The following is a 19,596-nucleotide window of genomic DNA, read 5'->3' on the forward strand; positions in this document are numbered from 1 at the left end:
CAGAGAGGAGGAGACATGGGCTGGGAAGCACAATGATCTACTAGCACTACCTGGGAAATGTAAAAAGAATGAATCCAGGCTCCCAGGCCCTTGTGTTCAAGCCACTGTGCTAAAATGGAATCATCTGATGTAGATGAAAAGCTAATTAGCTAACCAAAAGCTGTTTCTTTTCTGACTAGCCTGGGCTGATGTTCATTCTGGATTCAGCTTTTCCACGACCATCACTGAGGATGCCAAGACACCGAGTCAAGCTGGCTGCCTCCCAGCATCTGGGCCTTAGCATTCCCTTCCCGCTTTAGATAAAATACTGAACTGCCAGTAATGAGAATTTACCCTATCCTTCTCCCCTCACTGAGTCACAGTGGGCCAGGGCTTGAAGCTTGAAAAGTGTGACTTCACACAACACAAGGTTGGCGGCCGACTGAAGAGCATGAGCTAATGGGTGAAGTAATCAAGATAAAATCCTCCAAAGCAAGGTCTGTGGGGCCAGTGGGTTCATAATGCAACCATGAGTACCATGAGCTCAGGGCTCACTGGTTTCAATTAAATTGAACATTTATTGAGCACCTACTATATACCTAGCCCAAACCTGTAGGGGAATTCATGACATTTTTTCGCTAGGAAAAAGAAGATGATACAGAGAAGAAAGGGATTATGAGCAGGAGTGTTAGCTAATGGATATAGTGCAGGTTCTTGATATGATAGCCAGATCTGCCAGCCCCCAGATGCTGAGTTGGGCAAACTAAACCTCACTTTCCTCATCTGAACAATAGGATTGATAACAGAGCTTTCTTCGTAGAGGTGAGATAAAGATCACATAATACATTAAATATAAAGCTCTTAGCCCAGTTGAGCGACAAGTGCTCAATATCTGGATGATGATGATGATGATGATGATGATAATGGTGAAGAGGGGGAAGTCCTTGATTTTCTGTGGAACATGGGGGAAAGTATCTGTTTGCAAATATATCCTTTTCCTAACCTTAAGTCATTTTCCATCTAGCTCAGAGTGTAAACAGTAAGGTCTTGTACCTGTGGTTGCCCAGTAAGTACTCAGTGGTGATGGAGATGCTCAAGTGAGGACCCTAGGATGGATCACCAGTGGGTCCAGGGAGAGTGGAGTCTGAAGGCAGGATTAGAAGGATGGGGTCCAGGGCCTGTGTGGGGAGGCCATATCCAGTGTCTAGCCAGGGGCCCAACAATGACCTAGATGAAGAGGAGGAGAGGGAGGCAAAATCTAAAAAACACCAAGTCAGATATATTCAGAGTTCAAGTCCATGTGAAGTCTCATATGTTCAATTTCCAGGGATCAAAGAAGCCCAACTTCAATTCCACCCTCCTGAGGTTACTCCCGCTGTTCCTCCGTGTCCTTGCTCAGGAACTATAAAGGTTTGGGACCTCAGAAGCTGAGGTGCTCTGTGGGCATTTGGCACGGCTGTCATTGGATCCTGTGGGCCATCATCCCTGGCTTTGGGAGCCCCACCTGTGTTCACAGACAGAGCAATAAAGAACAATAGGGTTCTTTTCTGGAAAAGGACCAAGACCTCTGCATGCTTCCAACTTTCCAATGTCTCAAAAAATTTTCTTGTTCTTTTCCCAAATTACCCATTCTAACCTCTTGTCTTTTGTCCTTCTGCTTCAAGTAACTGGATTTCCAAGCGGGCTCACACACTTTCCCCTTGTCTCCAGTGGCATCCATCTCTACCCTTCATGTGCGTCACACTACGTCTGCGTTTGCCAACCTTAGTGACCGTGCAAAAGAAATCTTTTTTTTTTTTTTGATTGCCTTGTCCTTTATTATTGCTTTGCCTTTGTTTTTACTCTACCATCAGGGAACTTGGATATGATACATTGGCTGTCAGCATCCAAAAGTAATAAAATGTTGCTCTTACAAATCTCTTCCCGCCATTCATCACCGATGATCTCTTCCTACCTTGAAACGTTTGGTTTTATTGCTCCCCTTTGTTTCCTGCCATTGGGCCAATCCCTGCTCTGCTGGTGCCAATTTTTCTCTTGCTCCTCAGACCCAACCTCAGAGGCCATTGTCATCTCGGGCCCTGATATGCGAGTCACGAGGTTATTACTTTACTCAGCTCCTGCCTGCTTTCCGGCAGAGACCCTCACTGAGGTGCAATATCTTGCTTGCAATTTCCCCGTGTCCCCACCAGCCTTTATCTTGATGGCCAAGTCCAGGCAATAACTACCCTGTCTCCTTTATCTCGATCCAGAGCTGTCTGCCTGATGAGGTGAGCTCTCATGCACATGCTATCTGAGTCCTCCATCTTCGTCCCTTGTGGAATTGCTTTGCTTTCTGCTCAGTGCCCTGTTCATGTTCAGATTCTCTCTGATAGGATTTTTGGAATTTGGTTTTTGTACACTTCAAAGTCTGATGAACCAGAACAGAACTGTTTGGCTATTTACCTATCAATGGGGATGATGAGAAATGATGGAGAAATTCCATTGCTTGCTTTCACGCACCCTCCTCTCTGATTTGATTGTCAGAAGTTACGCTTGATGCTTTTGTTTTGTTCACCTGAAATCTCCAAGGGGTCCCAACCTGTCTTTTTCTATGTACTCCTTTCAATCTGAAGCCGGCTCTTGGGTCTCAAGAGCTGAGTACCAGACAGTATCTGTGAAGTAATTGTATCATGTCAGAACGCAAAGTTCCAGTTCTATCTTCCTGTCCCCGTGAGGGTGTTCTGACACAGACTGGAACTTTCCGCTTGTCTAAATCAAACTGAAGTCATGGTAAATTTCAGCAGCCCCCAAATGCGCTCTCTCCTTCCTGAATCTTGGTGTGCTGGAGCGCAGGGTGCACTTCCTGTGTACCAGTGACTCTCAGGAGCAGGATTGTGCTTGCATGTTCAAACAGACTCTGTAAAGAACACGCTCTCCATACGAGGAGTTTGTTTCCAGGACTCCCCAGAGGTCATCTTACTCTGTTTCAGTCTCCTTGTTTTGATTGCAGGAGTGACCCTGGAGTGCAGAGGGGACTCGTGGAATTAAAATGACACCTGGAAGCGATCTCCAGGGTTAGGTGTTCTAAAAACCTCAGCGATAGTAGTAATCTCGCAGCTCCACGTGGGCTTCATCAGCAAGGGAAGAGTTTTGCTCTGCAGCTTCTCTTTTGTTCCCCCAAATCAAAAATAGTCTTATTAATTCTGCTGTCTCTGAAGCACTAAATACATGCATACATAAAACATAAATACATAAATAAAAAGAGAAAGAAAAAAAAATTGCCAGAGAGAGAGAGAGAAAAGAAACCACCTTTCCACACTACAGGCCCCAAGGCAAGGGGGTCCCCTCTACAGGCAAAACAGACCTGATCTACAGTGTCTTTTAAAGCTAATCTTTCCTCAGTTTCTTGAATTTTTCTTCCACTGGTTCTCTCATCTAAGGACCGCTGGAGCTAGCTGGCAGGATGGGTGTAGTTAGTGAGATTTTGCCCTAATAAAGCTTAACTTGGAGTGATTAGATGTGGAGAACACACACACAGAGTCCAGGCTTAAAATTATAAAAGCAATATAAAGTAATGCTAGGTCCACCATATACTAGCTGTGCAATTTGGAGCAAGTCACTCAGCCTCTCTGATTCTGTTTCCTTATCTGTGAAATGGGAATAATAGCAGTACCTACTTGGTAAGGTTTTATAAGATTTAAATTAAATAATCCACAGTTCTTGGCTCCTGGGTGGCTCAGTCGGCTAAGCATCTGACTCTTGATTTCAGCTCAGGTCATGATCTCAGGGTTGTGAAATCCAGCCCAGTGAGTCCCAGTGTTAGGCTCCATGTTCAGCAGGGAGTCTGCTTGGGGATTCTCTCCCTCCACCTCTCCCCCCACTCGTGTGCATGAGCTCTCTCTCTGTCTCTAAAATAAATTAAAAAATAAATCTTTAAATAATCCACGGTTCAGGACGCCTGGGTAGCTCAGCTCGTTAAGCGTCTGCCTTCAGCTCAGGTCATGATCCTGGGGTCCTGGGATGGAGTCCTGCATTGGGCTCCTTGCTCATCGGGGAATCTGCTTCTCCCTCGGCAGCTGCTTCCCCTGCTTGCATGCTCTCTCTCTGGCAAATAAATAAAATCTTTAAATAAATAAATAAATAAATAAATAAATAAATAAATAAATCTTTAAATAATCCACAGTTCTTGGCACATGGTAAATTAGAAAATGCTGTCTATTGCTATAACTACATTACAAATATATTAGATAATAAAGGAGAGAAACACAGCTCCGACAGAATAGCCACAATGGGGGCAGGGTGGCAGGGAACTGGTAGGGAGCCGAAACAAGTGACTAATGTTTTCCACCATGGGCCTTTTGGTTCTGTTGGATTTGTAAACAGTGTGCAAGTATTCCTTGCTTTTCATAAATATTAGGAAAGAGCATGTCATGTACAGCATGGCTAATAATACTGAATTGCATATTTGAAAGGGAATAGAGTAAATCTTTAACGTCCTCATATGAAAATTTTTTTGTAACTGAAAAAAGAGAACAGAGACCATTTAAGACACGAAACTGTAGACTTAAGACTATGAAAATTACTCTGGGCAGAATGGTGGTGAGCGGGCCATGTAGGAACAGCATCAGAAAAGAAGGGAGCCCAGTTTGGAGTCCTCTGCAATACTCTCGGTGGGAAGGACGGACCTGGAAGCTATGGCAGTTTAAGCTCTTCTTGTCTGATGTGTGACGCGAGCTACACCTCCTCACTTCTCTTTCAGTCTGAACCCTAGTGCTCTCCCTGCAACCCCCCTGCCCCCGCCCTCCTGCCAGCCATCCTGCTCTCCACTGGGAGGCACAACGTTTGTGGGAGTCACAAGGGGACCCTGACCTGTAGTCCCCTGAGGGGGAGGAGCTTCCTGGGATGCTGCCTAGGTTCATTCTTTGTACAAACGCGTGTTACATGCCTGCCACCTTACCCGCCTCAGGGAGGCCAGTGCCTATAATCTAATTTCTGGATGCCTATGCTGGAAGCCGGCGCCTTCTGGTCATTTTCATAGAGTTTTTGCCAGTTACCCGTAGTCGCTCTTAATCAAATTCTTCCCTTCCTTTGAATTCCTACATTCCTTTCTTGCCTGTGCTGTTGACATTGGCCGTGGTGATGGAATTTTCCAGTTTCATAGAAACTGTAGCAATTTTAAGGTTATGGCTGCTCAGTAAACTCTTTGTTTCTATTAAAGCCTGAGCCCTGGAGCTCTGGATGAAACAAACATTTTATAGGATGTAAGGTTTCTCTCTGAGTAGACGCCACTGGTCAAAGCAGATCACCACTGGCATCAGTTAGTTAGCTGGAAAAGTCCTCCGCATTGCCGATTGATTTGGGTTGTTCTGACTTAAGTTGCTCATTTTGTAAAAAGCTGTAAGCAGCTAAGGACAGCAGAAGGAGACCCTTGGGGGTGGGGATAAGTCATAGTGCAAGATGACAATTTAAAGCAGTGAGACACTGGTAAGTGAAAAGAGCAGGTTACGAATCACTAAGTAAGTACAGGATGACCCCATTATTACTCGTTTCATCCCCACGGACCAAGTCATGACTCTACTAGGATGGGCCAGGATAGCTGGGGTTCTGGGCAGCAACCAGAGGCCTGGAGCATGGCCCCATTGTTCTAAATATGTATGCATGTGCGCACATGTGTGTGTGTGCATGCATACATAACTAGGAACATTTAACAGTGGTTCTCTGAGACTGAGAGATTTATGAAAGATTTGTACTTTCTTAATTTTTGCTTGCCTGGTTTTTCCAATTTTTTTCAAATGAACATGTGTTATTTTGTAATAATAAGAAAAACAAGTTATTTAAAAACATAAATAAAAACAGCAAGATCCTGGGCAAACACCATGTGTTTTGTCTGAATTCCAAATACCCCTACATGAAGGGCCAAGGTCTGGCTTGGCTGGTGGGAGGTCCAAAGAGCTGTGGGTGGTACAGCGGATGCGTCTCCCAGGTGGCAGCAGGGGGACGTTCAAACTGAGGAGCCAACACATTCACACCCCTTTCAAGAAACCAAGTCCATAGCCATCAGATGGGTGGCTAGAGAGCTGACAAAATAAGAGACAGATGCATATGTTAAAGCTGCACTCAGAGGCAGAAATGCAGGCACATTTGTTCGTTCATTTACCCATTGAGCACCCACTTTGGGCCAGTACTGTGCTGGGAATCAGGGAGTCGGGAGCAAGGGCAACCAGGGAGGACCCAGACAAGGACCTGCGGTTCAGGGCTTGCTGGCAGGGCTGGGATGTGGGTCAGGCAGCATGGTTTCAAGATCCCTAAGAAAGAGCTGTCATGCCAGGATCAGACTGGGGGCCAGAGGAACAGCTCTGCTGCAAGACAGAACTCTGGAACAGCAAGATGGAAGAGAAGCAGAGGGCAAGGTGTGTGGGAAGGAGCTTAGAGCTTCCATTGTCTCAAAGTATGCCACGATTCCCGTATGTGCCCGTGTTCACCAATCTGGAAGCTCTCCGAACCCCATCCTTTTGGGATTTTAGGGAGGCTTCATTACACAGGCATAATTGATTAAGTAATTGGCCAGTGGTGATAGAACTCAATCTCCAACTCCTCTCTCCTCCCCAGAGGTAGGGCAGGAGGGAAGGCTAGGACTGAAAATTCCAACCCTCTGAGCCTGTGGTTTGCTGCCCTGGCAACCAGCCCCCAGCCAAAGGTGACCTAGGAGCTTTCCAAAAATCACCTTACTAACATAACAAAAGATTGCTATCATCGCTTAGGAAATTCCAAGTGTTTTAGGAACTCTGTACCAGGGACGGGGAGGAAGACTGAAAATATATTTCTTATTATGAACCACAATATCACAGCAGGGAACATGGTTTTCTGGCCTGTAGTCCAATACTCTTTCCATTATACTATCTCAAACTTGTTTGTTCTTTCACCCATTTATTTGTCCAACCAGCACCTACTATGTGGGAGGCACCATGCTAAGTGTTGGGAATTTAGACATAAAGTCATTCACTCTTTCAACCATCCCACTTTGGGTTTATCACTAGCCTATTGTAGACGTATTCAGAAAATCAGGTACTGGCCCCCATAATTACACTCCAGTCTCTGACCTAGATCAATGATTCTCAATCTTGAATGCATTTAGAATTGCCTGGGGAGCTTTTAAAAAATACCAGGACCCAGACCCCATCCCAAACCAATACAATTATAATCTCTGCTGTTTTAAAAGCTCCCCCAGGGCGGGGCTGGGGGAGGGGGGAGGGAGAGGTTCTAATGTGTAGCCAAAGTTGAGAACGATGCTTCTTGAGAGTGAGCACAAAGCATGATCATCAGCTTCCTTGGTGGGGGGAAGCAACAGAAGCTGCTAAGCACCTAATTCTAACAGGACTGTTCCGAATGCCAGTCTTGAGCTACCTGAGCTCAGAGCTTCCTCTTTTGTCATCAGATGCTCCCGTAGGGGTGGACATTGAGTTGAGTGTAGCAAGTCATGACTCTACTAGGATGGGCCAGGATAGCTGGGGTTCTGGGCAGCAACCAGAGGCCTGCAGCATGGCCTCAGCCTTATGCTGCAGAGAACTTGCTCTGAGTAAAGGGCTTTGCTTAGCTCTCTGTCACCATTACTATCTGCAGGGTTTTTATGATGCAAGCAGAGGTAGATGGGTAGGAGAGGGAACTGAGAAGAACTAGACAGGACATATGATTATCTTATTCACGCTCAGGCTTCAACTGGCTAGGAAATTGACTCTGAGAGAGGGGAAATGACTTGAAACAATTAGAGCACAATGCAAAACAGGACATGATTCAGTGCCAAAACATGGCTGCTGGCCAGAACTGCCTACTCTCAGTGCTTTTGAGGAGTAATGGTTCACCGTGGGTCGCAGTGTACTAGCACTTTCTTTCTGGGTTGATTGACATTCACATTTTTGTCTCCCCAGAGGCATTTAGCTGGAACAAATTCATAAGCTAAATTAGATAAAGGCAGACAGAAGAAAAAGAAGGGAAGAGAAAACAACTTCTATCTGCTAAGCATCTCTTTGCAACAGCTCCACAGCCAGAAACTACTTATTACTCTCATGTAACAGATGGGGAAACTGAGGCTCAAAGAAGTTAAACTCATTTGCCTCAAATCGTAGGGTTGACAAGTGGCAGCAGAACTCAGTCATCGTGTCTGGCTCTCTACTGTATTTACCATGAAACCAGGACTATCTGTATTAAATGCATTGCATGTTAGTAGCTTGACTGCTGGTCTGTGAACTGGACAGTGCTTCCCAGTGGTAAACTGAGGACTGCAGATCTCCTATTCTCTCCCCTATTCTCTTTCCCATCACTCTTTTCATTTATTTATTCCTATTTCCCTACATTGATGGATATGACCAATATAAGGTGAATATGATCATCTGACATGCATGGCCTTGGGTGGAAATGGTAGATACAGAGATTAAGGAAATGGATCCAAGGTGAAATCTACAACCTGAATCTGAAGCCCATGACAGGTGCCATCAAGGGTGGGGCGGCCCGGGGTCTATAGTGTCCCATGAAGAATTCCAGGGGAAAATGGAAACGTAGGTCCTTTTTTCAAAACAGTTTCATTTATCTAGGAATTGAGGATACTGTGTCCTAAACACATAAATACGTAACTGATGGAAAGTTGGATACATTTTCTTCTTTTGATGAAACCTTGGAAATAGGTTTGGGTATCTTGACTGTGGTGTTTCATCCCTACGGACCAAGCATGGAGGGCTTTGTGACCTTGGCACAGCAAGCATTACTCATGCCATTGTTTGTTTATAACACAGGCACCTTCTACATGCTTGCTGCCTCTTACTTGTTCATGGGAATTATCTCTCATTACCAGGCAACAAAAAGAACCAGCCTACATTTCTGGGAGACTCAAATAACACCCTACATCTGATCCTGGGCATTGGTTTGCATGTTAGAGTCTGGGGGATTTGTGGCTGAGAGTCCCTGAAGATAAGGCCTATTTACCATCCTGTTGGCTCCATTTGGCATTTTTTTTCACAGATGCCTTTCTCTCTCTCATAAAGAAAACGTCAACTTTCAGGTTCTTTGACATAGAACATGGGCCAGGATACTCAGAAACTCTGACCAGTCAGTAAGCCTAAACGGAGAAAGGGAAGGAAGTGACCATTTATCAAGCAAGTACCAAGTACTCATAGCCCTAAAGGGCAAACATTATCGTACCAAACATACAGAAGAGAGGATAAAGGAAGCAATGCTCTATCACAGGCACGGGGTTTGACATCAGATGGACTGGGGATGCATCTTGGCTACATGACTGTCCAGCTCCTACATTTGGCCAAAGCCTCTGAGGTTTGCTTTTTTTTTTTTCACATTTAATGTTTAAATAGCTTTATTGAGAGATAATGGACGGAGAGCATATTGCACATACTTTTTTAAAGCATACAATTTGATAAGTTTTGACATATGTGTATACCCATGAAACCATCACCCAATCATGATGACCACAAACATCTCCCCCAAAAGTTTTCTCCTGCTCCTTTGTAGGCCCTCTCTTCTGTTCCTCTCCACCCCTGTCTCCAGCAACCCCTGAATTGCTTTCTGCCTGAGTGGGGGAGGCAGAAATAATGGCCCCATCAAAGACAAAGATGCCCAGGTCCTAAACCCCTAAGTGTGAATACGTTACCTTATATGGTGAAGGGACTTTGCAGGTGAGGTCTTCCTGGGCCCAGTGTAATCACAAGGGTCCTTATAAGGGAAAAAGGGAGGGAGGAGGGGGGTCAGGTCAAAGAAGGGGAAGTGATGAAGGAAGCAGGGTTGGGGTCAGTGAGAGATTTGAAGATGCTTCACTGCTGGCTTTGAAGAAGGAGGAAGCAGCTGCAAGCCAAGGAGTGCAAGTGACCATTAGAAGCTGGAAAAGGTAAGGAGATGAATTCTCCCCTAGACCTTCCAGAATGATGCAGTCCTTGCAGCATGCAGGAATGCTGACACTATGATTTCAGCTCAGTGAAATTCAGTGTGATAGGCTGAATAATTGCCCTCAAAACTATGCAGTCCTAATTTCTGTAACCCATGAATGTTGCCTTAGATAGCAAAAGGGATTTTGCAATTATAATTAAATGACAAATTTTGACATGGGAGGGTTATCTGGGATTATTTGGGTGGGCCTTAAATGTAATCACAAGTGTTCTTATAAGAGGGAGGCAGGGGTGAAGGGGAGTGGGCATACAGGCTTCCAGTTGTGGAATGCATAAGTCATGGCGATGAGAGGCACAGCACAGGGGATATAGTCAATGTAACAGTGTTATATGGTGACAGACGGCAGCTACGCTCGTAGTAAGCACAGTATACAGTATAGACTTGTGGACTCACCGTGTTGTAACTGACTAATGTAACATTGTGTGTCAATTACACTTCGATTAAAAAGAAGAAAAGTAAAAGGGAGGCAGAGGGACATTTTACTATGTTTCCATAGCAACAGGAGAAGGTGATGAGATGTGGAGAGCAGAGACCAGGGAGTGATAGTTTGAAGACGGAAGACAGGGCCACACACCCAAAAGTGCGGATGGCTGCTTGAAGCTGAAACAGGCCGGGAAGTGGGCTCTCCCTTCAGCGCCTCCAGGAGGGACCAGCACTGCCAACACCTTGACATTAGCCCAGTGAAACTGATTTTGGACTTCTGACCTCTACACCTGTAAGAGAATAAATCCCTGCTGTTTTAAGCCACCACGTGTGTGATAATTTGTTACAGCAACAGTAGCAAACTTATACACTGAGTCTCATTTTTACATCTGTAAAATGAGAACAATATATCATTTCTGGGGTTATAGTAAAATTAAATAATTTAGTTTGTAGCAGATGGTGTTCTTTTCCTATAATGCCCCTTGTGTCTTTTTCCACAATGCTGAAAGGATGTGGTCCTTGACCTACCTTAAATTATACTTCCCAGCAGTGGCAACATTAGCAGGGAAAGATGGATCTGTCTTGTAGGAGCTCTGGTGGGAAGACCATGGGGAATATGTGTCTATTCTAGGGAAGGACAGTAAGACGTGACCAACTGCAGTCCAGGAACAATAACCCTACAGAGCTGTCCCCGGATAGAAAGGGCAATAGGTAGGAAACCACCAAGGGGAGTAGATTATGGAGAAGGGTTTTGTTTCTCTCAGATAAATGAATAAATAACATCTTAAAAAAACTCATTAAAAATGTACCTTTTATTATTATTCGGGTAAGGTGAGATCAACACATAAGACTGCCATTGAAAAAACTGTTATTCATAGTTCCCAAGAGGAGGAGACACTGCCCAGCCCAGAGGCCATATGGGAAAGCACCAGGTTCCGTCAGGAGGTGAAGCAGCAGGAAGAAAACATGGGCAAAGGCTTTACTGTGGTTTCCATGGGAAGGGACAGGCAAGGCAGAGTAAGCAGGCTTAGGATTGGTTAGTTTGAGTAATTGGAGCAGGCTCTGGGGTAGAGGGGATGTCCCAAGTTGTCTGGTACTGGCCCTTGGGGTGATTAGGGCAGGGAAATTAGCCTGGAGTAGAAGAGCCAGAGAGAAGAGATGGGGGGGGGGCTGTGCTCTGGATTGGTTAGTGTACATATGAAAGGCAGGCTCCCAGGCAAGTTGTTTGCTTTCTCTAGGAATGAGGCCCCAGATACCAGAGCAGCAAGAATAAGAAATTAAGAAAATATAGTTAGTACAGTTTTCTGGATGGCCATCCCAGACAGATTATGTAGATGTCAGGGTGATTCAATGAAGGTTATAAATAGATGCTGAAGGAATTGGAGTTGGGCCTTAAAGTTCATTACCATTTAGAGAAACAGTGGGGAAGAGGTAACAGACATTTCTTATTGCGAGGCAGCATAAGCAGCTTCTCAGAGAGGGACAGTTGGGCTGAGGGATTCATTGGCAGCATAGGATGTGATAAACAGTGTTGGTTGGTTACTAAATTTCTATTCCCAACCCTCCTTTCTTTTGTCACCTCCCCCTATAGATTCTGGGAAGTCAGATGCTTGCTTTCCCACACTTCTTACAGATAGAGGCGGCCATGTGACTAAGTTTTGGCCAATGGGACAATCAGGGACATTTGTGGGGAAGTTTGTGGAGAGGATTTTTCTTCCTGGATAAAAAGATAAAGCCTCATAAGGAGAACACCTTTTACTCTGTTTACTGTTTCCTGCCTTTGATGACTGGGGTTGTGGCAACCATTTTGTGGCTATGAGGCAACAAGTGTGAACATTTAAAACCAACATGCTAAGGAAGGCAAAGGAGAAGGATGGTAAGAACAAGGGTCCTTGCTGTCCTCCTTGAGTTATAAAACCAATTCTAAGACTGCCTACATCTATCCTTTGAGTAATTAATAATAAATACCCATGTGGTTTAAGCCATTGTAAATTGAGTTTGCTGTCACTTATAGCTGAAAGCATTTCTTACTGATACCAGAGGGTTTGTGTTAAAAAGCAGGAGGACAAATGTTTATGTTTGTTGGATGAGTGATTCATCACCAGCGTTCTAAATTTACTTTCTGGCATTTTAATCTTTTTAGCCCAAGTGAAATTTTGGTCCATTGATGTATCACATAGGATATTGGCAAGAAACAAATGGAATGTTCAGAAGGAATGATTGGAGAGAGTTAAAGGCATTACTATAAAGGTGGAATTAAAGGAGATTAATAGAGGATGCTGAAGCACCCCAGGGCTAGCTTTGATACATTAGGCAGGCCACACATCCTGAAGGGATGGGGGAGGGAATGGGTCACAGGACTTAGGGAGAGCTGAGCTATAGGAGAGGAGCTATGGCCTTAGGTGGAGTATAAAGCTATTGTCAGCCCACAGCCCCACAGGGAGGGAGCCCAGGGAACCAAAGGCTTGATCTTTTTCTCAGTCCGCCCTGCAGACTCCTGTCGGTGCCTTTCATTAGCTGAACTCCACCAGAGACAAAGGGCCATGGAGCCAGAAGATGCAAGCAGGACAAGTCAGCAAAAAATGTATGTGTGTGCAGTAGGGGGATACACACACACACACACACACACACACCTTTTAGAGCTAGAGGAGCAAAAAGAGAACAATTAGAATTAGATTCCACCACTGGTTTGTGTTACCACCAGCGTATCGCATCTTCCCAGCCACTCATTCCAGCACTGAGACTCCTGAACTCCCTAAGACACAGTGCCTTCTCAGGACATCAGAACCTTCGCTTTCAAATACCTTTTGAATTACAGAATATCTCCGGGTAACTAAGAGTATGCTAAGTCTCAGTCACAAGGATTTTTGCAAACGGGGAAACCGAGCTGTAGGAAATGGGTAGCTCTCAGGCGCCTGCTGGGTACTGTGGCCTCTGCCCGCATTGGGCTGTGTGTTCCTTCCACTTGTTGCCACTGAGGAGAGTTATTCCAGTTTTACTGGCTGAGGCTTCCTTGCCTCTTTCTGAGATCTGTGACTGAGTACATATTCTACCTCATTACTAACCCATTTTGAAGTGGAGGAAGCAATTACGTGGGCATAGAGAGTGCCCCCAAAATAAAAGTACAATAAGAACGAGGACTTGGGATTTCCTGTTTGTCATAGTGTTTCCCTGAGCATTGCAGAGAGTGCCCTATTAAATGTGACTATCAAATCAATGGCTCATGAGCTTGAGTAATTCATCAGCTGTGATACTCTCGTGTAGGCTTCGGGAAGGATTCCAAAACTTGGGGAAAACTAACCTTCTGGGCAGTACAGTAGCTTCATAGCATGTCCTAATCTTCTAGGCACATTAAAGGGGCTTTTAGTTTTTCCCTTCCCAAATTAAAATGGTAATACATGCAGCTGGTTAAAATTCAGACAGTACAAAAGGCAATACATTGATGTGTCAGTTCAATGGTGTTCAAGTCTTCTTCCCAGCGGCAACTACTGCGATGGGTTCCCTGATATTCTAGACATGTGTGATCATATGTGTGTTCTTTTAGAAAGCTACCATTGGGGGGTCTGGGTGGCTCAGTCAGTTGAGTATTGACTCTTGATCTCAGGGTTGTGAGTTCAAGCCCCGCATTGGGCTCCACATTGAGCATGAAGCCTACATAAAATAAAATAAAATAAAATAAAATAAAATAAAATAAAATAAAATAAAATAAAATAAAATAAAAGGCTAATACTGACTTAGCTTTTATGTTGTATCTGTAGTGAATTCTGTTGGTGCCCATCCCAGATGAGTCACCCATCCCCCTGCTGTTGTGAGCATTGATTCCTAATGGCTCACAGCTTCCCTGTTTCTGCAAGGATTCCCCTCGGCCAAGTAGGAACCACCTTGCCCAGCTGGTTATGTACCCCCCACCCTCAGGCAACCTGCAGTCAATCACTGCCTGATATAGGAATATATGTGGCTAGCCCCCTTGTCTCAAAGTTGAATAACCTTGTGGTATAATTTATGCTCCAGAGTACCCCACACACATACAAAAAGGCAACTATTTGAAGTGGTAGATGTATTAACTAACCCTACTGTGGTAAGCATTTCATAATATATGTGTGTATCAGATCATCATGTATATCCTAAATTTACACAACATGACATGTCAATTATATATCAATGAAACTGGGGAAAAGAGGAAGCTTGAGATTTAGGGTTCAGCTCTCTGAGTAGACACACTTGAGAACCTTGAACCCTCAGATTCCCTGAACTATCTATACCTGCAGAAGTGGGCCTCTCTGCCTTTTGGAACGTAGAAGCTCACCTCACTTAAAATGGGTCAAATCTCATCCTGATCTGATGGGGAAGGTTCTGGGACTATAAAGGAGAGAAAAGATTATATGCCACAGGGGCTGAAGGACCTAGCTCATGATAGGGGGGATTATGCCTAGGTGTGGGATCATGGGTGTACTGGATTAAGGGAGGTGGACTATAAAGCTGGTTTAGGGGAATTCGCTAAGAAGAGGCACATTCCCATGACAGTATTTAATATGGTGGCAAGAACTCTTGGAACCAGTTCTAATACACTGCTGGGCTGATTCTTGTAAACTGGGGAGAGTAACGACCACATCAAATAAAGTAGAGATGCCAGAACTGTCATGGCAGAAGGCAGACATAGGAATCAAAAAGCTTTGAGAAGTAAGTGTGCTAAAATACATTGACCAAATAAGACCAGAAAACCTTTCAGCTATGTTCTTCAGGAGGGCCTGGATGGCTATTAAGGTCAAATGCTTATGCTTGAGGTCAAATAGCAAATGCTCCAGAGGGGGACCAGCATCATTGAGAAACTCAGTGGTGTTTGAATTCTGTAGACCAGGGCTGATTGTGGAAGATGCTGTTATAGAATAGGATCCCCCAGTACAATGGAGATAACAGGATCCTAGAATAGCAGAGACCCCTGTGGCAGCCAGGGAGACTGAGCTGATTTTATGGAGATGAGTAAGAGAACACAGTATTTCTTTTTTTTAAGATTTTATTTATTTATTTGACAGAGAGAGAGAGACAGACAGAGAGAGAGCACAAGCAGGGGCGGGGGGTGGTGCAGCCGAGGAAGAGGGAGAAGCAGCCTCTCCGCTGAGCAGGGAGCCCAATGTGGGGCTCAGTCCCAGGACCCTGGGGTCATGAGCTGAGCTGAAGGCAGATACTTAACCGCTGAGCCATCCAGGTGCCCCAAGAACACAGTATTTCTAAGGACAAGAAGTAGATGAGTAGCAAGAAAGGGTACTGCTCAATATATGATCAGAAAAGATTAAGAAAACATGAGTGGATGGCTGGAGTCAATCTCACTGCAATGACAAGTCATGATCTCTTGTCTGGTTTCAAGAACTAAGCCTGTTGTCAGACCTAGAGCACATGGACTGAAGGGGAGGCTGGGTGTCCATGAGGAAGGACCTAGAACAGCACAGCAAGTGTATTCACATGTCTTCAGGCCTTCTCCAAAGTGATTTATGCTTATTCCCTGGATAACCACTGACTGGGGAAAGAGGAATACCCTGAACTTTTGAGAGATGTTGGATTCAGGGTCCAAGTTGATGGGTATACCCAGGGGTCCAAAGCACCATCATGGGCCCCCCGCTAAAGTCGGGCCATATTGGAGTCATAATAAATGAAGTCTCTTCTCAGGTCTGTCTCACAGTGGGTCCACTGGGTCCACTTACCAACCTGGTGATCATTTCCCTGATTTCTGAATGTATAATTGGAATGGACATATTTAGCAGCTGACAGAACCCTCGTACTGGTTTTTAACCCATCGCATAAGAGCTATTGTAGCTGGAAAAGCCAAACAAAGCCCCTGGTACTGCTCCCCATCCCAGAAAAAAGAAAATAAACAAAAACGGTATCACATTCAGGGGAAAATGACATTCATATGAGACAGACAATATTACACTTAAAAAAAAAGATTTTATTTATTTATTTGAGGTGGGGGCCGAGGGAGAGGGAGAAGCAGACTCCCCACTGAGCAGGGAGCCTGGTCGAGCAGGGAGCCTGGCACAGGGCTCCATCCCAGGATCATGACCTGAGCCAAAGCCAGATGCTCAACCGACTGAACCCCCTAGGCATCCCTAATATTACACTTTTATTATCTTGCTCTAGAACTCTGTTCATTTTCCTGTTTTCTGTCATATTATATTCCAAAGAGACCTGGACCATCTGGCCATTCTACACACTACCTCATTGTTCTAGCATATTGAAATATCGTGCTAGTCAAATCTAATGAGCAGATATGCAAGTATTTTGGATGCCTTGATGAGGCACATACATTCCAGAGAGTGGATAAACCCGAGAAAAATTCAGAAGCCTGTTATATTGATGAAAAATTTAAATAACAGTTATTATTAAAAAAATTTTTTTTTGACATAACTTTAGACTTATAGGACAGATGCAAAGGGAGAACTGAAACTTCTCTATGCCTTTAGCCCAGCTTGTCCTCACATTAATATCTTACATCAGTGAGGACATATATAAAGACAAAGAAAATAACTTTGACACAACACTATTATCTGAAGTACAGACCTTATCTGGATAGTGAAGTGGTCCACTGGTCTGGGGCACCTCAGGACATTTCCTCCAAAGTCAAGGACAACTTACTGCACCTTGTATCTTCTGCCACTAAGAAAGATTGTGGAAGGTGGCTCATTTTAAGTAGGGCTCAGATCAAGAAAGGATGCCGCAGAATGTCCAGCCCATGATACAAGCAGCCCCATTACTTGGGCCGTACCACCTGACACATCTCATGAAACCAGAGGCATCTGCTGTAGGGTTAAGACCATGTGGAGCCTCTGGCAAGTCCCAAAATTGGAGTCATGGTGCAGCAACCCCCCTAGGGTTCTAGAGCATGGCCATGCCAACTGCGGGAGAGAGCCATGTGTATTTATTTATTTTTTATTTTATTTAATTAATTACTTTATTTTTTAAAAAGATTTTATTTATTTATTTGACAGAGAGAGACACAGCGAGAGAGGGAACACAAGCAGGGGGAGTGGAAGAGGGAGAAGCAGGCTTCCTGCAGAGCAGGGAGCCCGATGTGGGGCTCGATCTCAGGACCCTGGGATCATGACCAGAGCCGAAGGTGGACGCTTCAACGACTGAGCCACCCAGGTGCCCCCAAGAGCCACGTATATTTAGAAAGCATCTCCTGGCATGTTACTGAGCCCTGACTATCTGAGCATCTGACCATGGGGCAAATGACTATGCAACTCCAACTGTCCATTATGAATTGGGCAATATCAGATCCACCAGCTCTTAAGTGGGGGCCTAGCAGCAGTCTTTTAAAATGGAAACAGTACATCCAAAATTGAATATGAGCAGGCCCAGAGGACACACGTGAGCTGCATGAACAGATGGCCCAGATCCTCATTTCTCCTACTAATGTTGCACCATGGCCTCTTCCTTCATCCCTGGGAAGTTCCCTTGACCAGATGACAGAGGAGGAAAACCCTGAGTGATTGAAGGTTAATAGGCTTGGTCTGCAGATGCAAGAGGAAAATGGACTGTTACTTCCCTGCAGACCTACTCAGGGTGAGAGTAATCTTCCCAATGGGCACAGTTGAGGCCCGTGTTCCTGGTCATTTATGTTGTGGGGGAGAGAACTGGCTCAAGAGGAGGATGTACAGGGACAAAGGCTTAGCTGGCTGGTCAGGGGCCTGGAAGGAGCAAGCTTGAAAGACTGGGGTGGACCCCTAAGGTAGTCAGGGCAAATTGTGAGGACCTTTGAATCATATGCTAATGATCCCCAAAGAACGTTCAGTATAGCTGGGCAGAAGAGTTAGAAACAAGGGCGTCAGTGTTGGAGAGACCTGGGCTCCAATCCTCAACTCTACCCCCACTGGCTGTGAGCCCCTGGGCAGGGGGCTTAACCCTCCTGAGTTTCATCATCCCCACCCATCAAAAGGATGTTTTTGTTACAGGATTTCTTTTCCTTCAGTGCCCTCGTTTCTTGGTCACACCGCATCGAAGAATAAAGAGGTAGACCAGACAGAATGGTGGGCAGCAAAGCAAGGTTTATTGAGCGATTGTACAAAGATCCCAAAGAGGGAGGGGACCCGAGAGGGTTTCTGATTTGGTGTTTAGATCTAGGGGTTTTTATGGGCTTGTCGGCAGGCTGTTTTAATCTGATTAACCCTCCCTGTGCCTGTCACCCAATTAGGTTTTTGTCATCTACCTATCATGGGGGAAAGGGTGGAAGGCTTCTTCCAGGTGATGTGAAATCCTTTTAAGGGTGGTTTCCTCTTAAGGTGGGGGGCTTGTCCCTGCCTGCCTTTCTTTCTTTTTTTTTTTTTTTTTTTTTTTAAGATTTTACTTATTTATTTGAGAGAGAGAATGAGATAGAGAGCATGAGAGGGGGGAGGGTCAGAAAGAGAAGCAGACTCCCTGCTGATCAGGGAGCCCGACGTGGGACTCGATCCCGAGACTCCAGGATCATGACCTGAGCCGAAGGCAGTCGCTTAACCAACTGAGCCACCCAGGCGCCCTCTGCCTGCCTTTCTTCCAACTATCCTTCATCGTTTTAAGAATTAAATGATGTGCATGAAGGGCACACTGGGAATACTCAATAAGGGCGATAATTGTTACTATTTCATTCAATATGCTCAACAGTCCTAAGAAATAAGCACCAATAGCCAAGTTTATCAGGTAAGAAACCGGCCCAAGGAATTTAAATGACTAACCAAATTTTCAGTTTACCAAGTGTCAGAAATGGAATTTAAATTAAGATTTCTTGGGGCGCCTGGGTGGCTCAGTCAGCTAAGCCTCTACCTTCGGCTCAGGTCATGATCTCAGGGTCCTGGGATGAAGCCCGGCTGAGCAGGGAGCCTGTTTCTCCCTCTGCCTGCCGCTCCCCCTGCTTGTTCCCTCTCTCTCTCTGACAAATAAATAAAATAAAATCTCTTAAAAAAATGAAAAAAAATATGTAAGATTTCTTTGGCTTCCAAGCCCATGGGTGGCTTTAACACTCTGTGCTGGAGGAATTGCACTTAGAAGTGAGATACAAGACAAGAGCTTGCTATTGGATAAATTCTTTCCTTTATGACAATTCTAAAGCAAAAGATTATTCTCCTTATTTTACAGATGAACACCCCTGTGGTCAGAGAGATTGCATGACCTGACTAAGGCCATGTAACTTGTAAAGGGAAGAAGCCAGTATTTGAGCTTTCTCTGTACTACTTACATGTTCTTTTACTGGGGGCAGGATTGGTGATGAGATTCATTTTAGGAAAACTCTATGGG

This window comes from Mirounga leonina, unplaced genomic scaffold, assembly GCF_011800145.1.
Source record: "Mirounga leonina isolate KUSES-001 unplaced genomic scaffold, KU_Mleo_1.0 Mir_125, whole genome shotgun sequence".
Classification (NCBI taxonomy): Eukaryota; Metazoa; Chordata; class Mammalia; order Carnivora; family Phocidae; genus Mirounga; species Mirounga leonina.